Genomic DNA, 25,890 nt, shown 5'->3' on the forward strand with positions numbered 1-25,890 from the left:
CACACAGCCCCTCATCATTGCCAAAGCCTGCACAGAGTGACTCCAAGGAGGAACAACCTGAGCCTGCCCCAGTAGGCAGAAGGAGGCATGCCCATTATGCCCTGGCCTTGGCAAAGAGGCAATGCATAACACATACACTGACACAGGAGAGACACAGGGAATAACACCACTCTCTGACTCGCACGTACAGTAAAAGGAATGCCAAACATGACACTACCTGTGCTCAACCATGTATAGGGAGAGTACTATGTGCATCTGACATAGGCAGCCCTTCAGCACCATCCTCAATAATGGCACACCCACAAGGTAAGTCACTCTCCTTACCAATTGCCGAATGGAATAGTATGTGTTGTTACCTGTATCTATGGTATGGATGTGAGCATGCAAGGGAATTGGGTGGCTGAATGGGATGACAGCAGATAGTAGACACCTAAAGTGGCAGCACGAGATGTGTAACAAATACTGGTGTCACCACAGTAGCCAGTACTACACATGGTGACAAAACCTACTGCGGGAAATGTGCTGGGCCACATGTGTGTCATTATGACACACACATGCCAGTCAGGGAGGTTCACATACCCAACAACAGTCTCAGCAAGCAGGACAGGTGTAGACAAACACAAACAAAGGCTGTGCTAAGGCCTCTGAATGATGCCTATTGGTAACCCTCCAGGCCTACACAGACAGACTACATCAGGTCAGGCAGTGGGATGCTAGTTCTGATGGGTAGGAAGTCAGAAACTAATATGTAGGTCAATCAAACCTAAGACCTGTAGTACACTGATATTCCTCTAGTTAGCATGATACATTAGAATACAGAATGAAATGGAGTACCTGACATAGCAGTACAGTCATAGCAAATGTGTATAAGTGTCAGGTGTGACCCCCAATCCTAGGTAGAAATGAAGAAACAGTCAGGTTTGCCCCCCCAATCCTGTGTAGACATGTAGAAACAGTCAGGTGTGCCACCCCAATCCTATGTAGAAATGTAGAAACAGTCAGGTGTGCACCCCCAATCCTATGTAGAAATGTAGAAACAGTCAGGTGTGCTGCCCCAATCCTATGTAGAAATGTACAAACAGTCAGGTGTGCACCCCCAATCCTATGTAGAAATATAGAAACAGTCAGGTGAGCCCCCAAATCCTATTTAGAAATGTAGTAACAGTCTGGTGTGCCCCCCCCCAATCTGATGTACACACGTTGTAACAGTAAGGTCTGCCCCTCAAAATCCTATGTAGAAATGTAGTAACAGTCAGGTGTGCCCCCCTCCAATCCAGTGTAGATGTGTAGTAACATGTATGTGCAAGTATAATACCAGTGGAGCACAGATGACCAGAGGTGGCCAAGGTAGCAGGATAGATTGTAGCATTTGTACAATATGCAGGTATGTGTGTTAGGTTGGTGTGTGTTTCATATTGTGTGAGATTGGTCAGTATGTGTGCATGTTGAGGTTTGACCTGGTGGCCATTACCCATTACTGCCGATGACAGGGCCAAGTGCTTACAACTGCAGTGCCAAAGACAATTCCCCCCAGTATAACACATGCTAGCAGTAAGCCATTGTAAATGTATGGTGGCAATATGTGACACAATCTTAAAGATGGACATTGCATGACTGTTGGGCTACATATACAAGCAATGCCTGTCTATTAGTAGCCTTTTAAAATTAAAAGCTCTTATAAGACATTGAACTTGTAGTAATAGGTTATGTGAAGGTAATAGTGTAGTGGTTATTACATCTGCTTCATAAGTCCTGTCTATTAGTAGCCTTTTAAAATTAAAAGCTCTTATAAGACATTGAACTTGTAGTAATAGGTTATGTGAAGGTAATAGTGTAGTGGTTATTACATCTGCTTCATAAGTCCTGTCTATTAGTAGCCTTTTAAAATTAAAAGCTCTTATAAGACATTGAACTTGTAGTAATAGGTTATGTGAAGGTAATAGTGTTGTGGTTATTACATCTGTTCATACGTAGAAGGTCCTGGGTTCAATTCCTAGTGGAAGCTGTTCATTTACTTTTCATTACTTTTATAGTTTTACAATTTAATTTGTTTATCTTTTATTAGCATATTTACTGGGGTAATAGAATGCTATATTGAATTATATTATATTAAATGGATTGGTTTTATTATATTGTTTACATTTTTTTAAAATATCCATGATATATGATATACTTTTGAACTCGAATACTGCTGCTATCTGATTTTGTTTTAGGATATACTCTTGCTTTAAACTTTTTAAGTCTGTTTCAGGATATGATGTTATCCTTACAGGGTTTAAAACAACCAGGGCTGTTTTAAAATTTGTATCTGATGAAGTCTCTGTAATTTTGGAATATTGAGAAGAAAGCACTTATATATTTTTTGTTTATTAAATAAAAAACGTGCTTGGTGGTTTTCAGAAGTGATCTGCCTCCTCTACACAAATGTTTGTGGATTTATTTGGCAGTTTAACTGATCGGCAATGTGTACGTTTGGCAAACTCTTCTTGGGAATGTGCAATTCAGCATTCTGTTAATTCGGCCATTAGATAGGAACCCGAATACACACATATATCCAAAGTCAACACACTATAATATGCCAAAAGTACACATACATAGATGTGTGGAAGAGAGTGACAGTGACAAAGAGCCTTCCATCATGAGGCCTGTCCCACCCAGCACACAGCCACATTTCTACAACCACATGTTGTGTATATGTCACTCACTGTAGAAATTAGCCACTGGTATCCCTCAGCATTACAGACTCTGTGGTACAAGTGCTAGCTGTGCAACATGACTGTACTAGGCAGTAGTCATCTAGCAGGTGTATACACATACCTGCAGAATATAAATCTGTGTGTGCCTGAGTGTGGTGTGTCTACCTCTAGATGAATGGCTAATGGCCCATGCACACACACTGCCCACCCCATAGCCCTACTATGACAAGCCTGCTGATGTCATTCACTTTGTAATACACCTTTGGGAAAGAAATAGCCCAGGAATCTCTGTGGCACATCCTATAACTGCTAGTTAGGTAGGAGTTCTAATCCCAGACATAAGACGTGTGTGTGTGTGTGTGTGTGTGTGTGTGTGTGTGTGTGTGTGTGTGTGTGTGTGTGTGTGTGAGTGTGTGTGTGCATCTGTGTAGGGAAGAATGCTTTTTAGGCTAGTCACACTCATTACAATTCAAATGCCCTACTTTGGCAAGGCTGCTGATGTCAGTCACTTTGAAATACACCTTTGGGAAAGGTTTAGCGCAGTAATCTCTGTTGCACGTCCTATAATGGCATAATGCTATAGTGTGATAAACTAGTTAGGTAGGAGTTCTAATCCCAGCCATGGCAACTGTGTGTGTGTGTCTCTATCTTTGTAGGGAACAATGATTTTTAGGCTAGTCACACTCACTGCAATTCAAATGCCCTACTTTGGCAAGGCTGCTGATGTCAGTCACTTTGAAATACACCTTTGGGAAAAGAGTAGCCCAGTAATCTCTGTGGTGTGTCCTATAACAGCATAATGCTGTAGTGTAATAAACTAGTTAGTTAGGCGTTCTAATCCCAGACATGGCAACTGTGTGTCTCTATCTGTGTAGAGAGCAATGCTTTTTAAGCTAGTCACACTCACTACAATTCAAATGCCCTACTTTGGCAAGGCTGCTGATGACATTTACCTTGAAATACACCTTTAGGAAACAAGTAGTCCAGTAATCTCCACGTCCTATAACTGCATAATGTTGTAGTATGATAAACTAGTTAGGATGGAGTTCTAATCCCAGACATGGCAACTGTGTGTCTCCATCTGTGTAGAGAGCAATGCTTTTTAAGCTAGTCACACTCACTACAATTCAAATGCCCTACTTTGGCAAGCCTGCTGATGTCATTCAGTGTGAAATACACCTTTGGAAAAGGAGTAGCCCAATAATCTCTGTGGTGTGTCCTATAACAATGTGATGCTGCAGTGTGATACAGTACTTTGGTAGGGGTTCTATTCCCACACATGTCAAGTGTGATTCTTTGTCTGTGTTGGGAGCAATGCTTTTTAGGCTAGTCACACTCAGTACAATTCAAATGCCCTACTTTGGCAAGCCTGCTGATGTCATTCAGTGTGAAATACACCTTTGGGAAAGGAGTTGCCTAGTAATCTCTGTGGTGCATCCTATAACAGCATAATGCTGTAGTTTGATGTAGTACTTTGGTAGGATTTCTGTTCCCACACATGGTAAGTGTGGATGTTTGTGTGTGTGTTTTTTTGTCTGTGTAGGGTGCAATGCATTTGAGGCCATTCACAGTCACTACAACATCAACTGACCTTCTTTGGCAAGCCTGCTGATGTCATTCCCAGTGAAATACACCTCTGGGGAAGGAGTACTCCAGTAATCTCTGTGGTGCGTCCTATAACTGCATAATGCTGTAGTGTAATAAACCAGTTAGGTAGGAGTTCTAATCTCAGACATGGCAAGTGTTTGTGTCTGTGTTTGTCTTTCGTATCCTGTGTGGAGGTAGCTGTCAGTATGTAACAACTGGACTCATTGTGGAGAGGGTTTTGCATAGTTCTTATATGGTAGCTATATTATGTCACAATGTCCACCTTGCAATGATAACAGATGTGAAATAGCTGAAAGGATGGGGTGAAAATCCATACCTCTACATGTGACATCAAGGCCTGGTGAACAAAGTTAGCAAACCTTGTATTACCCAGGTAACAGTCTCAACCCATGTCTCATACACAAACACACTTGCCTAGGCAACAACTGCTATGTTGGTAGTACCCTGCATATTGCTCACAGATAGTCACCATGGTGAAAATAAGTAAAACTGCAAGGAACCACCATGAAAAGTAAAAACGTTTTTATTGTAGAACGAGCGCTTTCACGCACACACAAGTGCGCTTCATCAGGTTACAATTAAACAAAGAAACCTCACTACTTATATACAAGAACTAAATACCAATTAAACAATTGACAAACCAATAATCAAATGATTAAAGCAATAATCATTCTACAATTTAAAAAGACAGATTCGTAATATTCTATTGCGCCCACGTTGAAGCACGTATACTCAGTTGCCAACTGTGCTCCAGAAACATTCATCAACAGAATTTATAAAAATCATTTATAAAGACATATGATATATATCTCAGAAATTAAACACTCTAAAAGATTTATTACTCTATTCATCATTTATAGGTCCAGATGACAAAATACATCATGTGGTATCTCACTACGGATCAAGGACAACATCTGCTAAATCGATTTAGCATACGCAGATGTAGTGTTAAAGGGCTTCAATATAACATATTTGCCCTTTAATAATATGATGCTTAGCCAAGAGTTATATTAGCTAAGTATCGAAAATCTTATTACATAAAGAAAAGTGGACCATATTAAGATAGTTAAAATTGTTCCGCTATTTGTGTGAACGTATTCAATATTATCTTAAAGATATATAGAACAATAAATCCCTATTTACAAATGTCCAACATCAACAGGCTGACGATGATCATCAGGTACAGAAATATATAACGGATCCATCAAGATTCAAAAAACGCTAAAAATGCATCACATTAAAACATAGCAACAAAATATGCTTAAAGTATGTATTCATACCAATATTCTATGTGCTTGTCTAATTTCATAGTGCACATTTCAAACAATGTTAGTTGTACTGCTTAGAATCATACATTGATCTAATAGTTAAACTACTACAATAAATAATGCTAAATGCATGTCAATATATACTCAAAAATTAAATATTGGCATACGCTCATATAATCAATATCATATAAATGTACACCATTCCATTATATAGTAATTAGTGATTACCAAAAATACAAAATGCAAAACACACCAATATATAAGCCTAGACCATGTTTAAAAACATCAAGAAAACTGGAATACGATGTAAAAAGCTATAATTGAAAGGCCAGAGTATGTTCAAAGAATGTGTGACAACCTATATATATTTGTGTAGATGTATAGTATAGGTGGGTAGAGGAAACAAAAAAGGTAGCCAGCATGTCATAGGGATCCTAGGAGGACAGGACGGATGCTAACCACCGAATTGAGCCCAGGTGGAACATGGGCTTTTAGTCTCAGTATCCATCTTAATTCAAACATCTCAATGGTGCCTATATGGTCCCCTTCTCTCCTGTTTGGATTTACTACCTGCAAAACCAGGAAACTAAAACTATGTTGGGATCTATCATGGCAATGCATAGCTAGAGCATTGGTAAGATTAATCTTCTTTATATCGTAGACATGATTGTAAATACGATCCTTGAGTCTACGCAATGTCATCCCTACATAGTATGCATCACATTGATTGCAGGTCGCAAGGTAGATGACATTCTGTGTATCGCATGTAGCATAAAAGGTGGGTTTAAAATCCATGTTAATACCTGGGATGTTGAAATACTGAGTCTTATTGATGTATTTGCATAGCGAGCATCTACCACATGCATAAGTGCCTGTTTTAAAATTAGCTCTTATATCAATGGGGACAACATCTAGTTTTTCTTTACAAAGTAGCCTTTTAATATTAAGGCAATTATTGAACCTAAAAGTAGGTTTCTTCCCTACCAATTGTGAAAGAAAGGGGTCTAGAAGCAGTGTCTTCCAGTTTCCTCTAATGATCCTAATTAGTTGCTCAACATCGTTGGTGTATTTAATTCCATATGTAGCGCCCTTACTACTCTCTCTCCTATGGGGAATATAGCATATCCTTCTTGTATGTGTTGGCATTTCAAAAAGAGTATCCATTACACTACTAATTAATTCAACCGGATAGCCTCTGTCTATAAAATATTCCTTCTGATGTTTTATTAATTCCATAGCATCCTGCTCATTACTGCATATTCTAAGTATTCTAGTCATCTGACCTTTCACAATGTTACGAAACACATAACGTGGATGTAAACTATCATAGTGAAGGATGCTATTCTTCCAACATAGTTTTCTATATAAGGTGGTAGTTAGGCTGTTGTTATTTTCCTTAATAATGGTAATATCCAAGAAATTAGCACTTATAAGGGAACATTCATACGTAAAGGTGAAAAATGAAGTAGTGGAGTTCATGTAACATATGAACTCCTTCAGCATATGTATATCTCCATTCCAAAGCATCAAAACATCGTCTACAAAGCGTCTATAAAGGATGACGTTAGTAAACCTAGGGTCATTAAATATAAACTCCTTCTCCCATCTATAGACCACTATGTTAGCGTATGCATTGGCACAGGGAGTGCCCATGGCTACTCCCCATGTCTGTGCATAAACTTTGTGGTCAAACAAAAAGATGTTATTATTCAGGATCAGATCCAGTAGGCAACAGATGTTCATTATCTCATTGCTATCAATATTGCCAAGCTCAACTAAATGAGACCTTATTGCATCAAGACCATAGTCATTAGGGATGCTGGTAAACAAACTTTTAATGTCCAGCGTGACTAATAAGGTGTCTCCATCGATGTTATTCCTAACTAGATCTTGTTTTAAGTCATCCAAAAGATCATAAGAGTTATTTAAAATGGTAGGAACAGCATTAACCATAACCCCTAATTTAGATTGCACATATAGCGAGGCATTCTCCGTGACCCAGTGTTCACCTGACACTATTGGTCGTAGAGGGGGAGGGTCTTCATTTTTATGTAGCTTGGGTAATCCCTTAATTAAGGGAACCAGGGGGGAATCTATCATTAGGAAGTCATAGAGTACTTTATCTATAGATCTAGTCATAAGCAGATCATAAAATGTATCATGTACATAATTAATGATGGATGTTATCTTTGATCTATCTATAACTTTATATGCCTTATTACTAAGCATGTTGTGCATTAATTCTTTATAAAAACAAGCATCTAATGCAACAACCCCCCACCCTTATCAGCCGGTTTGAAAACCAAGCTCATGTCATGACAGAGATTATCCAGGGAACATCTTTGTGCATGGTTCATGTTTACAAAAATACCTTTATGTTTCTCCTGTTCATAGTACAAATAGAATTCACGTTCACATGCACGCATAAAACAATCAACAGGCTGTGGTATTGGAGGTATGAAACAGCTTTTCCTTTTACAAAGTGAAGTTTAACAATTAAACTCAACATTATCTGATAGATGGTCCTTAAACAATACCTTCAGCGACAATTTTCTTACAAAGAGGCGTAGACCTATAAGGGTATCAGACAGTGTGCTTCCTTTAGAGGGAATGAACGACAAACCTTTGTTTAAGATATACTGTTCATCTGCTGAAAAAGTCCTTGAGGTTAAGTTAAAGAATAAACAGTTCAATTCCTTGCTTTCCTTCTCCTTTCTGGCGTTCCTCCTGACATCTTTCTTTTCATTCTTCCCCGACTGACTGAGCGCGTACTGCTCTTGTAAGGAAGGGGGAAGTTTAAAGGCACGGGTGCAACAAAAGTGTTATTCGAGTTGTTGGCCTTAGGTTTGGCACCCAAATTATCATTATTAGTCAGACCCTGTTGATTGCAGGGTAAGGAAGTGTTAGATTGACCGGACTCACGGTCAATGATATCACCTAATTGGCTATCAGCCATCGAACGGACAACCAAAAGTTCAGCAGAGGCATCAGGTTCATTGCTCATCATCTGCGGAACTTCAGATGCATGGACAGTCTGAGATCCTTCTTTTTGGTTGATTCTTGGCCAGACAAAGATGCGACCCAGTTGAAAATCCTGGTAGTCGCGTCTTAACTTCTTGAGTTTTATTTGCTCTAGTTTATTACTATAAAGGGCTAGTTGCTTATTCATATTGTGTATTTTTAAAGTACAGAACTCTGTTTGATAGTTCATGGTAAGAAACTTGTGTTGTTCTTCCACCTTAATTAAGAGCTCAGCCTCAATAGGCGAAAAATAGTCCAGTAGCAAATGTATATACTTGTTGCCGAACTCGATGTTAAGCTGCTGCCACTTTCGTAGTAGCTCTGGGTGGCTATCCCCGTAGCTCGGCATACACAGGACCCGCATGCCACGGGGGATAACCTTAAAATGAAGACAGGCTTGCAAATGCCTCTTTTGCCAAATAAGCCTGTGCAGGCGATATAAATCATTCTCTAGGTTTCTCAACCGACCAAAAAAGTCATGCAGATTCTCATTACTGTTAGCAGTATTTATAGAAACATCACATTTAACATCCAAATTCAGAAGCGGATTGTCTTTTTGATAAAACAAGCAGTTCCAACTATCGGTTCCCGAAATACCTGTTGGATTGTAGTCTAGTTCAATGTTGGGCATATCCATCATGTAATGATCGGCCAGGCACAAAAACAGTAAAACTAATAGCAGTAAGCAAATGCCGACCATCCAAAGGTTCCTTCCACCACGAAAAGAAGCAAACTGAAAATAAGTAAAACTGCAAGGAACCACCATGAAAAGTAAAAACGGGATGTCATTCGCAGTGAAATACACCTCTGGGGAAGGAGTACTCCAGTAATCTCTGTGGTGCATCCTATAACTGCATAATGCTGTAGTGTAATAAACCAGTTAGGTAGGAGTTCTAATCTCAGACATGGCAAGTGTTTGTGTCTGTGTTTGTCTTTCGTATCCTGTGTGGAGGTAGCTGTCAGTATGTAACAACTGGACTCATTCTGGAGAGGGTTTTGCATAGTTCTTATATGGTAGCTATATTATGTCACAATGTCCACCTTGCAAGGATAACAGATGTGAAATAGCTGAAAGGATGGGGTGAAAATCCATACCTCTACATGTGACATCAAGGCCTGGTGAACAAAGTTAGCAAACCTTGTATTACCCAGGTAACAGTCTCAACCCATGTCTCATACACAAACACACTTGCCTAGGCAACAACTGCTATGTTGGTAGTACCCTGCATATTGCTCACAGATAGTCACCATGGTGTGATTGCAGTGGGCTACGGAGGGCATGTCCATCAGTGCAATTGGCACATACATGCAGACATTGTGCCTTTACTATGTGCCCCACTGGATGCCTGCAACACCTGTGGTGCCATCAAATGTGACCCACAAAGGACATGCCATGCCTTAAACGCATGCCCTGTATGGACAGATGCCACTGACACCAGGGAATACCTGTATCATGCTATCAATGTAGGTGCAGGGTCAACCTGCTGCCCATTACCAGTTCTTGCACCATGAGGCCAGGACTGACACATCTGATGATAACAATCTGTGTACACAACATGGGCCAGACACCCCAGGTACAGTTCCACATGTCACTGTACATGCATGTGAGATGTGTGCACATCCCAGACACCATCCATGTCATGGAATAAAGAACACATACATGGCAAGCATTGCACAGCAATGGCCACACACACAATAGTTACCCAGGTGACTGGATGGTGAATACAATACCCACCTGTGTGGGCCAATCCAGACACTACACCCCTGAGCCACACTACAGATCATTCTTATGTGGCCTGATGCCAAGGTTTACCCCTCACCTAGCCTTGTATAGCCTTTTGGCACAGACAACCACTACACACCTGTGAAGCAATGTACACATGCATGTCAGTACTGGCACCCTGTGCCTGTGTGTGTGTGGTGTATGATGCTTTTGACCACATTCACACTCACTACAACTCCCATTGGCATACTGAAGCATGCTGTCTGATGTCAGGAACCTTCACATACTCTTTACCCATATAACCACCGGATAACCCCTGTGGTTCATGTGATACCTGCACATTACTGTATTATGGCAAACTAACTAGTTAGGAAGTGTATTCCTGACCCTGCCAAGTGTGTCAATGTGTGTGAGTCCCTGAGGGGGTGTGGCTGTGTTGATGCTGACAGCTATTCATGTGGACAGGCATGTGTACTACACCTACTGTATTTTTACCATATCACTGTTGCATATGTCACTCACCATCACATATACATTTGGACAGCTCCTCAACATGTAAGCTATGTGGCGCATGCATGCATAGACATGTCATAGCAATACATAGTCAGTCAGTGGTTTGAAGCCCTCTACTGGTAGGTGTGTGAAACAAACAAGCTTAGGTTTTACTCTCCCACCCCCTCCCTGACTTACTTTGTCTCTGTCTGTCTCTCTCACTCCCTCTCTGGTGGATGTGGAGAACTACATCTGCTTTGCTTAGGCATCAGCTTGTGTTTTGTAAGTGATGCTCATGATCAGCTGATGGCCTCTGCATGAATTGCAGCCCTCCTCTAGCTGATTGCATGTGGAACAGCTGTGGTAACATTCCCATAGCCAATTACATGGAAACACACTCCAATATCTGGGAACATCATGTTGGTGTTGGGACTTTCATTCACTATGAGCAGGACCTAGAATTGGTGTTTGGCAAAAAACAGCATCACAGATTGATTTGGGATTTACCTCTAACAACATACACTGTGGAAACAGGCCAACACACAGGAGGGGCATGTGCCTGACATGACTACAGAATGTAAGTGTTGCTATTCTACATTTGGAGTAATGTTGGTTTAACAGGGTGTGTGTGGATATGGCTGGTCTACATGTTTTAATACCTGTCATGACAGTGCTATGTTTTTGAGGAAACCCCCATCTGTAGGGTCATCTGCAGACTGGGCAGTGTATGGTGCCTTTTTTCTTGTGTTACTCACGGAATACCTATCTAAGAACTGCAGAAGTATAGTGTGAGGATTGCAGTCAGCACATGGTGACAGCCATGAGAGTTACTGACTTCATATCCCTCATAGGTTCATAGGTTCATAAGTAGGTACTAGGCTATCGGTTCAAGGGCCTACATAAGCCTAGCCAGCAAGGTACCATAGCTTACGCCACACAAGAAAGTTATTTTCCTGTGCCACTGTCCAGCAGAGACACAGAAGGATCCCCGGGGTGTATTTCCTATTTCCCATCCACTCATCAAGATTTTTCTTGAAGAGTGCTAATGAAGAACTTTGCTTGACATAGATGGGTAGCTTGTTCCAGAGTATAGGAAGTCTCTGGGACAGGTATCTATCCCTCCAGTGTGTCCTGTTTATTGTGGTGACAAGGGTAGGTCCCTAGAGCATGCAGCTCAGAGGGATTGGGATTTCTTTAGGTGTAGCATGTCCAACAGCTCTGGGTTTGACATAGCTTTATATGTTAGTCAGAGATAACCTTGGAGTAGGCGGTATGCTACGAAGTAAAGCTGGAGTGTGGGCATATGTATTCCAGTATTTACATGATATATCCATCTACATGGCTGTTAACATTCACATCGTCAGGCTTGGTCCTACATGTATTGCACTAAGGGGTTCTGTGTATACCTCTGAACTGACCAGAGTGTGTCAGACTGTCCACATTTATTGCCCATATCTCTGCTGTAGTCCACAGGATCATTACTGTGCTAGCAGTGGTACTGTACTATGATGTCCTTAGGATGTCTGTCAGTAGCCAATGGCACACATGTTAAAAGCAGATGTGACCTCCCGCACACAACATATCTGTTAAGACAACCCTTATGACAGTAGCAACAGTCTTCATATATACCTGCAATACATACCTGACATCCCCTTGAACTAAGAGGTTGGGACTACTGGGGCTGAGGTAGGACTCCACTCCATGTTCTGGACATATGGTGAACATATATGTACATATACTTATCCATATATCTATATAGATATATATACATATACATATCGACATACATAGATGGATATATATATATATATATATATATATATATATATATATATATATGTATGTACACACACACACATATATATATATATATATATATATATATATATATATATATATATATAAATACATATTAAACACTCAAATATATACATATACATAGCAATATATGTCTACACATATACAGATATAGATACATATGAACATATACTTATGGATATCTACATATATATTGACAATGATAGGTATATCAAAATAGATATGTATGCACATATAGTTATAGATATCTACATATATATCTACATAAATAGGCATATATGTACACACAGGATTTGCATACATATATAGCTATATATACATATATCTATATATACATATATATATATATATATATAGATATATATATATACACATACAAAGAGATCTACACATGGCCATATATATGATGCACTATACAGATGTGTATACAGACATATGCATGAATATACATGTGTATGTACATGTAGACATATGTCAACATATGTATATGTATATACTCATATTCCTGTCATGTGTAAACATCACGGTTGTGTATACCTTCCCAGATGTATCTCACTGTATGTATCTGATATGTGTACTTTATGATAAAAGAACATGTGATGCAACAGTCATATTAATAACAAGTACTACACATTTGTGGAAGTAAAGGCAATTGTTCAGTTATTTATTTTTATTGATTTATTTATTGACATTTGTTAACCGTGTTTGTCCAACTGGCCTTGTGGCCCATTTTCAGTGGAGACCCGAGGAGAAATGCTCCAGTAATACATTTTAAAATAAGTGCAATTTTAAACAATATTGATATAATAGCAGTTATAGCAAAACGATTTACATATGTTGGTTTACATGCATAAAGTTAAAGTTGCATTAAAAAGACGCTAAGTACTAATCAATATAATAACATAATAATAAAATAATAATAATAAAGAGGATTACTGGCCTCAAACAAATGCCCTACACTGACCGTCTCAAAAAACTCCAGCTTTACTTCGTAGCATACCGCCTACTCCAAGGTTATCTCTGACTAACATATAAAGCTATGTCAAACCCAGAGCTGTTGGACATGCTACACCTAAAGAAATACCAATCCCTCTGAGCTACACGCTCTAGGGACCTAAACCTTGTCACCACAATAAACAGGACATGCTGGAGGGATAGATTCCTGTCCCAGAGACTTCCCATACTCTGGAACAGGCTACCTGTCTATGTCAAGCAAAGTTTTTCATTAGCACTCTTCAAGAAAAATCTTGATGAGTGGATGGGAATAGGAAATACATCCCGGGGGTCACTTCTGTGTCTCTGCTCAACAGTGGCACAGGAAAATAACTTTCTTGGGTAGTGTAAGCCAGGGAATCTTGTTGGTTAGGCTTACATAGGCCCTTAGGCCAATAGCCTAGTACCTACCTATGAACCTATGAACCTATAATATGTGTATTGACAGATATATTGGAAAAACAACAGCTGTCTTCATAGTGGTCATGGCATAGTGGTTAAGTGCTGTGACTATAGTGTACAGGATTCTGGGTTCAAGACCTGCAAGGGCTGTTCATTTTGTTGCTGGGCAGAACAAGGGCTGTCAGATACAGAGTGGTTAAGGCAGTTTTGAGCAGCTTTAAGTGGGTTTGCGTGGGTTTCTGCAAAGGTTAGCGGTGCTAAGCTACTGGTAAACATACGGGCACTTACACAGTGTAGGCTTCACTTAACAGTGTGCAAATCAGCTTAGCTGTTATATTGGAGCAATGTTTATACCTGCTAAGCATGGCCTAGCCCTGTTAACCAGTTCTTACCTCCCATTCGTTAACATAGCAGGGTAATAACATCTGTAATAAGTGTAGGTACACAGCTATGACCACCTGCAGTGGCGCACCCCAGTACTGACACATGTGTACATGTGCATTACTGAGGATAGCAGTGTCTGTGTGTTAGCACACCTGTACTTGGGAATTCCATGAGGGCCTTCACAACCGCCACAACATCCATTGCCATAGTCAGTTGTGGCTGCTGCTATATGAGACATTACATGTAGCCTGTTATGCTCCTCTCCTAGTGGCTACATGAGCCTTGCAGTACCAGCACAACAGTGTTGTACAAATGGGTCAGTAGGCATGGGATACCCATTGAGTTCTGGCAAGTGTGTGTATGTGTGCATGTCTATATATCTGAAGGGTACAGCATTCCGAGGCCATATACTCCTATTACAATACCCATTGCCACACAGTAGTATAGATAGTGTTGTTGCTGCCCATAGGTGAGGCATGACAATGCAACACCCTACTATGCCTGTGGCATGTGCATTAGATGCATATCCCTGTAGTACCACTGTTGGGCTATACAATGGGTTGTATCACAGTTGTGGGCAATGTGTGATGGTGGGTATGTCAGCGTATCACCATGGGTTTCAGGAAGTACAATATCCACTGGGGGATATGGGAGCTGTGCACACTGTCATTATACCAAGGTACACCCGGTATATGTCCCATATACCACGTTATGGTTACCACTGTCACCATCAACCATACTGGTAACTGATACCACAATCCAGCCCAGTTATGCATGTGCTGTGTGCACTCTCCCTGTAACACATTGGACACATGGTCAAGTTAGTTTGCAGCGATAGGCCCACATCTCTCTGATGTATGTCTGCCTGTTATGTGTCTGTTAATGTGTATATGAAAGTATGTCACACTATGTATTGTCCATATAACCCTTTACATCCCCCATTAGCATATCTACATGTCTGGGGATGTTCTGCATGTAACATGTAACCTGGAACACACCTCACCCTAAATGCTGTATGGTGTGTACAATGAAAGCCACACACTTCAGTAGCACTACATACCTAGGTAGGGGTCTAGTCCCAGTGTTGCCAAGTAAGAGTGTGCATATATGTGGATGGGTCTACATCAGGTTGCAGATTATACATGTCCCAGTGGGTCACCTGTCCATGTGGCACAGGCAATAACTGTTATACAAACCTGTGGCATATGTTCAACTGTATCCCAGATATGTCACAGCTATGTTGTCACCACAGTGTCATACCCCGTTGTGGAATATGATTGCAGACCATCCTCCTGCTGACATATGTACACCTACAACACAAATGGAAAACATTATGGAGACCACAATCCACTAGTGTTACTAACAGCTATAATGCATCATTGCTGGATGGCTTCACTACGTGACATGTATGCATTAAACTTTACTCCTGACAACATGTTACACTGCAGTATTTTGGTGCACTGTAGTACAGTCACCATGTGCATCAGACCCATATTAGCCTGTCCCTGCATCAATGTTATGGATGACAGGAATGTGGCACAGATATCATCATATGCATAGGGTGTGTTGTTGGTTTGCAAGAGGCTGAGGGTGGGCCATACATTTGATACCATGTGTGTGGGTGAGGGGTGTAATGAGGTGAACTGGGCATGGTGATGTGGTGTGTGTAGGTATGGGGTTGCCCTAGGTGTGTTTGTATAGTGTGTGGGTATGCATGTACACAGTTCTGCCATGTGGCTGCCCTACACAGGTGTTTATGGACAGCTGCAGACCATACCTGACAGGGTGTGCAGTTCACTGCCTCTGGTCATGGACACGTGGACTGTGCCTGCCAGGGGTTCCATAGGCATGTCCAGATACAGGCCTCGATGTCCTACCCTCCCCTGATGATGACAGGTGTCCACTGAAACCAGGTCCCTCCTGGGACCGGCCAGGAGCACATACTCATGGCCTGTTGTGGTGTGGTGTGGAAGGCATCTCCCCACAGTGCTGGGGCTGGTACTGCCACTATGGGAGCTCCTTAGTATCCTAGGATGTCCACATTGACTGCCAGCTGTTGATGTTGCTGCCCTGTGTCCACCTGGCCATCTCCACACTCCCACCACACGTTCAAGCATGGACATACCACGGTCGATGAAGGCCATCATCTCACCAGACCATCTATCCATGAGCTCGGTATAAACACGGATGGCACCAGACAGTTCACGGAAGTTGTCGCTTGCAGATGTGAGAGCAGCCCTGTGCAGCCTCAGGCCCTGTCTGGTGTAATGTTCCATACGTGCCTGTGCTACCATGACAGCCTGAAACATGTGCCTGGTGGTAGCAATTGTGGTGCGTCTGCCAGGAGCATGATGACCAGTGGCCCTACCACTAGCACCCTGGGACATCTGCCTATGTGGTGCCCTGCCAGACATCTGGCTATGCCTGTTGTGACCAGACACAGTAGTTATGGTTACCACACTCTCCTGTACACTGCCACCAAATGCCAGCTATCCCTCCGCTATGGCCACTGGTGATGGGGTATGTATAGGCATTGACACTGTGTGCAGGGTTGGGGTGGCTAAAAAGGGGATGTCAAATGATGGCGCTGTTTCAGCCCCTGACAATCTCTCCTGTGCCTCAACAGTACTATCATCATCTTCGGTGTCTGTATGGACACCAACATCAGACTGCATGCAGGAGAGACCCTGACCCACCTCGCCACCTGTGGGGGAAAACAAGAAATGCACTTTAAGACCTGTACAGCATTGCATAACAGTGCACACATACACACACACACACACACACACACACACACACACACACACACACACACACACACACACACACCACCTTAATACCTACCTGTCCTGCATCACACTTGGTAACATACACTCATTAATACCACTCATTAACGTATCAGACCTCTAAATGCCTAGACAAGTGATCACAACACAGGACTCCATTACCTCCCTGACCTGAGTGGAGTGGTTTTACATGGCCTCATTGCTGCCATTCAGTGTTCACCCTGTGTATGTCCGGACTTCATGGCCCCTATATGTGAGGGGCTACTATGTTCACTCCATAATATCATGCACTGGCGTGTCATGTGTAAGTATTGCTCAGTACATGCCAGATATGCTGCTCAATCAACCTATCATGTGACAACTGTAATATATGGATACACTCCCTGGTGTTGTCTAGTAATTCCCCAATGCATCTGGTGTGCTGCATATGTGGGTTGTCAGTCACATCTCTGCTGAAAGTGATATTAATGGTATACTTGGTGTCTAACTTCCCTCCCAATGCATGTTCCATGCTACAGACCTTATTATACTATCAGCTGTCCTGTGATTACATACATGACAAATATTCCTGGTGTGTCATGTGTCAGTCTATGTCCATGCACTGCACAATCCCAAAAGGAAGTACTGCTGTATGAACAACCCCACAATCCCACATGCGCATACATGGACACCCACACAAACACTCACACATGCACACATGCATTCTACATGCATCACCCTCCCTCCACTTCATCAGAGTGACCCTACAGACAAAATAACCACCCACCGAGACATACACACACACACGCACACACACACACACACACACACACACACACACACACACACGCATATACAGGTGAGGTTGCACAATGATAGTACACACAGTCCTCCTATTACCCATCTGTCAACATGCATAACATCTGGTACACAACAGCATACAGTGCAGCTATAGTCAATCCATGCTAGCAACAGTATACATATGTGTGATGCATGTGCTGTGTTAGCAGGTGATGCCCCTTCCCCTGGATCCCTCTGCACCCATGTACACAGTATTGCTGTGCAACTGTTCTGCACCCTGCCATGTACTGTGCACCAAACCTCACAGGTGAACAATCCATTGCTGAATGTGTAGTACTGTGTCAGTTTTGTCAGCTCTAATGCTCACAGCCCCTATGTTTTTCAGCAACACATACCTGAGATGATATGTGGACAGATGTCATTTGTGAATGCCTGATGTCTGGTTTACAGATCTCAACATCAGAGAACCATGTATGACCGATCCGATACTATTACACTGACAACTATCAGAGCATACCATGGCTATGGGGAGTGTACACACCCTTATTGATATGACGCACCCTTCCTTCATCTGCAATGGGACCACATCACCGCATATGTTAACAGTACATGAGCCCGATATGTGACATATGTCCTGTACATTCACATGCAGTGTCTACGGAATGTGTTAGGTGTGCGGATGCTGACTGAGATGCATACACTCCGTGTGTGCATATGTGTGCACACCCATATCATGACAGTTTGTTGCACCTATTTTTATGTGTACTACAGCAGTCACTACTCCTGGCAGGGCTATACTAGCATGGGCCATCTGCCTTTGCCAGTGTATGTTCAGTCTGTCCTACACATGTCCCCCAAATCTGCATGATTGCAAGGTCTACTCATGTGCACATCTGTTGGTGTCACACACTGCCGTCACTATTGCTGTGGAAATAGGGTTCCATCTGCCACAGTTCCTGAACCTGACTGTGTGCAGATAGACTCATTCTTAGCATCTTTAGGATTCCTGCTGCAGTGCACTGGTGTGTCATGCTGACACCCCATCCCCACATTCAGCCTTTTTGCAGATGTTTGACAAGTAAGACCTACACATGTGTCAGTTTACAGTGTCCCATACAATGCACACCACATGTTGCAGCCTAGTCCCAGCTGATAATGTGGACCACAGTAATACGTTATGCCATAGTGTAACTCTATAACAGTTGCCACTGTACTTCTGGTATATACACTGTTGTTGCACTGTAAACGGGTGATGTTTCGCACATGTCCCTACTGTAGGCCATGTCTCCCACCATTATGTTACTCCCTGTGGACACATTCCACAATGACAGGATGTTAGTTGTCTTACAGGTGTCTGACATACCCTGCCAATAACCCATCGTGGTCACCACAGTGATGCCATGCATTTAACAGCAACAATACATGCACATGTACAGCATGCATTCTGGGTAGGTGTGTTAGATGTGTGCATGGAATATACCATAGCCATTACATGCCCGGTGTATTGGTAAGCATCAACATAAACTATACTCACCAGCTACAGGCAGCTGCCTTGGTGGTATACCGGTGGGACCTACATAAGAGAGTGAGAGATGCGAAGTCAATGGCCACACCTGTGGCATTGTTACAGGGTGGGTGCAGCATTACAATACATCAACAGCACATGTCCACAATACTACCATGTATGCACATCTGTTTATCACTACTATGCAGCAATCAACTATATCTATGTCATGTCAGATATGCATGTTCTACCTGTACAGATGCATGTGCAATAGTGGTCTACTGATGTGCCCTGTGGCCTTACCTGCATGCTCCTCAGCTTGTGTGTGGGTAGCACCCACCTCCACAATGGTGTCTGGAAGTTGTTGGTTATGTGGACAGGCAGGTGCCACAAGGCTGGCAAGGAGCTCCTCAACACATGTCAGGGGGATGGATGGCATGGCCCCTTGTTGCAAGGTGATCCCCCCAGACTGCAGCAGCACACCGACAGGTATTGTGAAGCAGATAAGAACAATGATGCCAGACCTGCTCATAACTGCGGTTGGCAGTCCGACATCATTGAACCTGTGGACTAGGTTGTTCCACAGGGTGGTCCACTCCTGCTGCTCATGGGTGGCCTGGCCAAACAGGACAGGATAGTGCTGGATTAGGTGGTTTATTACTATTTTATTCTCAGCAGCTGAGTAAGCTGGGAGCTGTCCATGTGACATCTTACCTGAAAGACATAAAGATGGAAACAGGTCTGAGCAACTCATACAGCAAAGTTGCCACAGTTATTAACACACATCTCTGATACCTCCCCCACCATATCAGCAACAACAAACTGTACACACAACTCAATAGGTATGGTTACAGCTTACCTATCAGTGGGACAGATATTGTATAGTACCACACTTTGTGCTATGTGTTTGTAGCCATGTTCCCTGTGTGGACACTATCATTGCTGGCCGGTTACAGACTATTCACCTGCATGCCATTGTCAAGGCCACTATGGTTCCATATATGCCTGTGGTACATTCTGTGTTATTGGGGATATCTATGCATGCTGTTGGACATGTTCCAGGATTGTGTAGACTATTACTACCCACATATGTTCTATAACAGTGACACAATAGCATGTTTAGGGAATATTTGCCAGCAGAACCACCTCTCCAAACTCATCTGCCCATGTTACCAGGCCACATCACATATGGAACCCACCCTGGGGCCTCCTCATGTACTGGTCCAGCACTACCTTCAGGTGGTACCAACTCAGGGGATGTTGTCCCCCCCTGGGGCACACACAGACATGATCTTGTCCCCTGAAGTCACATTCAGGGTCTCCTCCATAGCGGGCTCCACAGACACATGTAGGATGTGCTACATCACCTTGAGGCACCCAGTACACATTCACAGGGTCCACATGCTCCTCCTGAACAGCCTCCAGGCCAGGCACTTTCGGGACATGGACTGCTGTTATCAGTAGCAGTGGGTGGGTGTCTTGTTCTCATTGTGTCCATATTGGGGCCTATGGGGCTTCCACATCACAGACCACACACACCATCCAGGGTGTTTATCCACCACATGTGTCACATACCACCCCTGTAGGCTGTCCTCTATATCTACCAACCTGGACCACCTCCACAACTATACCTGCCATACTTCCCCGTATTCACATTCCCTACCTCACAGACAAGGGCAATGTGGTCCCAACAAGGGGTTCACATGTGACATGCCTGTCCATGTTGCACACATTGACAGCTGTATATATCTGTGTGTATTGCTATGTGTGCTGTTCCCTCGCACATAGCATGCAGCACCATGGTGGTAATATAGGGGACATGTATTTACATACATACATGTGTGTGTGTGTTTGTATATATGTACACATGTGCATATAGGTATATATCTATATATGTGTAGATATATATAATGTATATGTGTGTTTATATATATGTCTACATATGGGTATCTGTATATTTGTGGACATACATGTAGATATATATATATACATATATATATATATATATATATATATATATATATATTTATACACACACACTCACACACACACACACACACACACACACACACACACACACACACACACACACACACACACACATATATATATATATATATATATATATATATATATATGTATGTGTGTGTGTGTGTGTGTGTGTGTGTGTGTGTGTGTGTGTGTGTGTGTGTGTGTGTACATAGACATACCTATATATGGGGTACATTCAGCCATCAGGTCCACAATCTCACAACACCTTCCTGCACAGTTGCACTGTTCTGCCTTGCTACAACACAGACAGGTGCCATATAGGGACACAGCCTAACATTAGGGGGGTATATGTAGGGCCAAATTGCAGATAACTCTATTACATACCTATGGCATTCCAGCATGCTACAATACAGGTTAACCTGAGTATTCTGCAAGTGGTGGGCTGTGGAACCCACATGTCCATCATTATGGCATTACTTCCACCACCAGCTATTGGCCACAGTGATATGCATGCTTCCCATTGCACAACAGACACTGTGATGGCTTACTTCTTATCAGTCAGTGCTGCTCTGCACCTTTGACGGGTATGGCCCACTACCCACAGGGACAGACTCTATTGCCCTTAGCAGTTGTTCAGCTGAACATCATTACAACAACAACACCTGATGGCACATATAAATCATTCAACATCATCTATCCCATTATTATGGACCAGTTACTAATGTCGAGTACATGCATATATACTTCACATACCTGTTGTGGGAATGATGTCTCTTCTGGACAGTTTGCTGGATGGATTTTTTTTTTTGCCTTTCACTCTCTCTCTCTCTCTTGGTCTCTGTCCAGTCAATGGATTGAGCTCTTTGAATAGATTGCAGCATGGATTTTGTAGGTGATTCACATGATCAGGTGAAGGCCTCTGCACGAATCAGTGTCCTCCACTTGCTACCTGCATGCAGCATGCTGTGTAGTACTTCCAATTACCACTGTCATGGCAACCCACTACTATAAATCCCTACATCATGTGGGCGTGGTCCCTTTACCTTTCTTGTATGGTGGACATCCTTCCCGTGTGTGAGCAGCAGTGTTACAGACAGCAGGTAGTAATACCTCTTACAAGAGAACTTGCACACTCAGGCCAGCTACATATTTGTATGAGGTTCCAGAACTACAGACAGAGTTGGAGTAGTGTTGCTGTATGCATTGTATAGCACCAGTGTTACAGGGTTTGTGTGTACATACTAGTTTAACATGGAATGCAGTCTGTCTGTATAGCTCTTTACTGTGGGCCTATCCACTTGATAGCCAGAGGTGTGTCTATTATGTTTTGTCTGTCCACCATACAGGTCTTGTGTCGGATATATCATTGGCAGTGTGTGTGTTGAGTGCTATCATTACATGGCTACATCCATTTCTGTTTCTAACTTCATATTCCTAAGGGTATGTTGCAGACTATCTTGTAACACCAGCGACTTGCTTAGTGTATGACGACAGTATTTCACATATGTGCTTGTGTTACAGCCCCTGTCCTCCACCTACATACCAGGCTTTGTCCATATGACATGCTGTCAGAGGTTGTTATGTAGTGAGCTGTGAGTATGTCATGCTGCCATTCCTGTCATCAGTCCACTACTGTTGTAGTCCCCCACACATATTGTGGGGTTGGGCCCATATATTTGTGGGCTTCATCTACACAATACATGTGTGCCCTTATGCACTCCAGAGGCCTGTGTATATCTGATGAGTTTTAACACTTGTTTGGTGTTTTGTTATATATATAACAATGGTATATGGCCCTTTATGTCAGTCTATGGGGGGATGCACCATAACTAACCTAGGCTGTTACAACATGTGTGGGTATCACGGGTAAGCTGCCTTAAGGTATTTGGATGTACATTTGGATGTACATTACCATACAATTCACCTTGGATAAATGCAGGCCTACATGTTCCTGCCATACAGACTGTTCTGTCTGTCAGTGTGATCGTGATAGTGTCAGTAATGCCTTGTTATGTAACATATACATCCCATTGTGTCAACTGAGGTCTTTATCCCCTAGGGATTGTGCACAGAGTGTAGATAGAGGCTGCTGGACTAATCATCTGCATTATTTACTGTTGACTGATTGTTATCCTGTGGCCCAGTCTGTCTTTACTATTGTACTATTTGAAGTCCTCGGCCTGGACAGCAACATATGTAAACCTTTCCAGAATACTGTATTAATATAACTGTTTCACAGTTGCATTAGCCTGTTTATATGTATGTCAGAGTCTAAACAGCTATATGACATAGCATACACAACTATATAAAAACCTGTGTGTGGTGTTATATCCTTTGACCTTTCTGTGGGTATATATTGCAGGCAACAATTGTAATTTGTATGGGTGGCTCATACAGTGTCCAGTTGGTAAGGTGAAAACTGTAGGCATAGTGGCTGTTCCATATTGTGTGCACCTTCTACATATGTATCTTCCTATACATATCTCTGTGTGTGGATGTGTAACTACATATGTATGTATATATATATATATATATATATATATATATATATATATGTGTGTGTGTGTGTGTGTGTGTGTATCTGCATATATGTGTCTGTGTATATGTATCTTAGGAATGTTGATTGCTTCCACATTGTACATTCCCTATGGTAGCCAGACTGTACTGCATATGTTACTGATACCAGCCTGACATCATACAGGTGGAATGGAGTACTGTTAACATCTTGTGCCCATGTTTTGTCAGGTCCTGGTTATGGGATTTGCAACAGTTGGTATTGTATTGCAGGGCAGACATGTTTAGCTGTGGGGAGGGGGGTCTATACGTACAAGATGTATGCTGTTTGAGACCCCTCACCCCCATTAATGGTGCATGTGGACATATATTCTTTTATGTTCTCTTTTATATCTATAGATATATGTGTGTATATACATATATAGATATATATTTATGCTTACATACATATATTGGTGTATATATATATATATATATATATATATATATATATATATATATATATACACGTATAGACACATAGATGTAGACATATATATCTATAGATGAATGCATATGTATGTATATATATATATATATATATATATATATATATATATATATGTGTGTGTGTTTGTATATGTATGCATATCTATATTTACATATATAGATATGATATATCTATTTAGATATAAATATATACATACACACACACACACACACACACACACACACACACACACACACACACACACACACACACACACACATACATCTACATGTTTAAATATATTTCCTGTACTGTTGAATGACTGGGCTGGATGATGTGTGTGTGAAAACATCAGGATCATGTATATCTGACATGGCTTAGTGGTAAATCACTTTGGCTATGGTGTGCATGGTCCTGGGTTTGAGCCTTGCAAAGGCTGTTTATTTTGTTGCTGGGCAGAACAAGGGCCATTGGATACAGAGTGATTAAGGCACTTTTAAGCAGTTGTAAGTGGGTTTTTGTGGGTTTGCGCTGAGGTAAGCACTGCTAACTTCTGCGCGAGTTTCTTTAAAAGAAAAGAAAAAAGGGTTGATAGGAAAGTGGTGAAAAAGGGGCACAAAGAGGGGAAAACACTAGGGAAAATAGCTAGGGATGTGCAGGAAGGGTGTAGAACAGGTCCATAGCTGCCCATTACCTGTACAGCAACAGCTGCACATATATACCGAATTTGGAGGTAGATTTGGACACTCAAACCCCTGAGAGAGGGGTGAGGGCAACAATAATATGTTGTGATGCTAATTAGACCAGATTATATGTATCCAGTAGAGACTTGTGCGAAATGGACAGCTATGTATGGGGCGAGATTTTTTTTGGGAACAGATTGCCCTTTTTTTTCAGGTGAGAGTGGGATGTTAGGGAGGGATAGTAGGTATATTTGGGGCGGTAGGTTGGATAGGTTAACAGACAAGACAAACAAGACGCATACAGGGGTGGTATATGACACATGTGGGGGGTAAACACCTTGATGGGGAGGGGTGTTGGGAAATCAGAAGCCCATGAGCCCCCTAGTGGAAACAGTGAGACTGAGATCCCCACCCATGGGCAGTCACCACTGCACCTTCACTTTCCCAAGGGTGTCTGTTCTGGGATCTGAGTCAGAGAGCCAGGATGACCCTCTAGTTGTGACACATGGCCCTTGAGCTGGCATAGCAGATCTCCAAACTGCTGATTGAGCTTGCTTCGCTTCATGACCCAGACCTGGTGATGGGTGACAGGTTCCTGTCTATGCCCACTCCCAGGGGGGATGAGCCCCTTCCCCTGAGGTGGTTCCACCCAAAGGTGATGCAGGACCAACAGATGAGGAGGTCCCAGGTTGGGCCTCAGACGTGCTAGTGCCTGGTGCCATGGCCAGCTGAGGTGGGACAGGTGGATCCGCTGGGA

This window comes from Protopterus annectens, chromosome 3.part1, assembly GCF_019279795.1.
Source record: "Protopterus annectens isolate FY-2018-M chromosome 3.part1, PAN1.0, whole genome shotgun sequence".
NCBI classification, from domain to species: Eukaryota; Metazoa; Chordata; order Ceratodontiformes; family Protopteridae; genus Protopterus; species Protopterus annectens.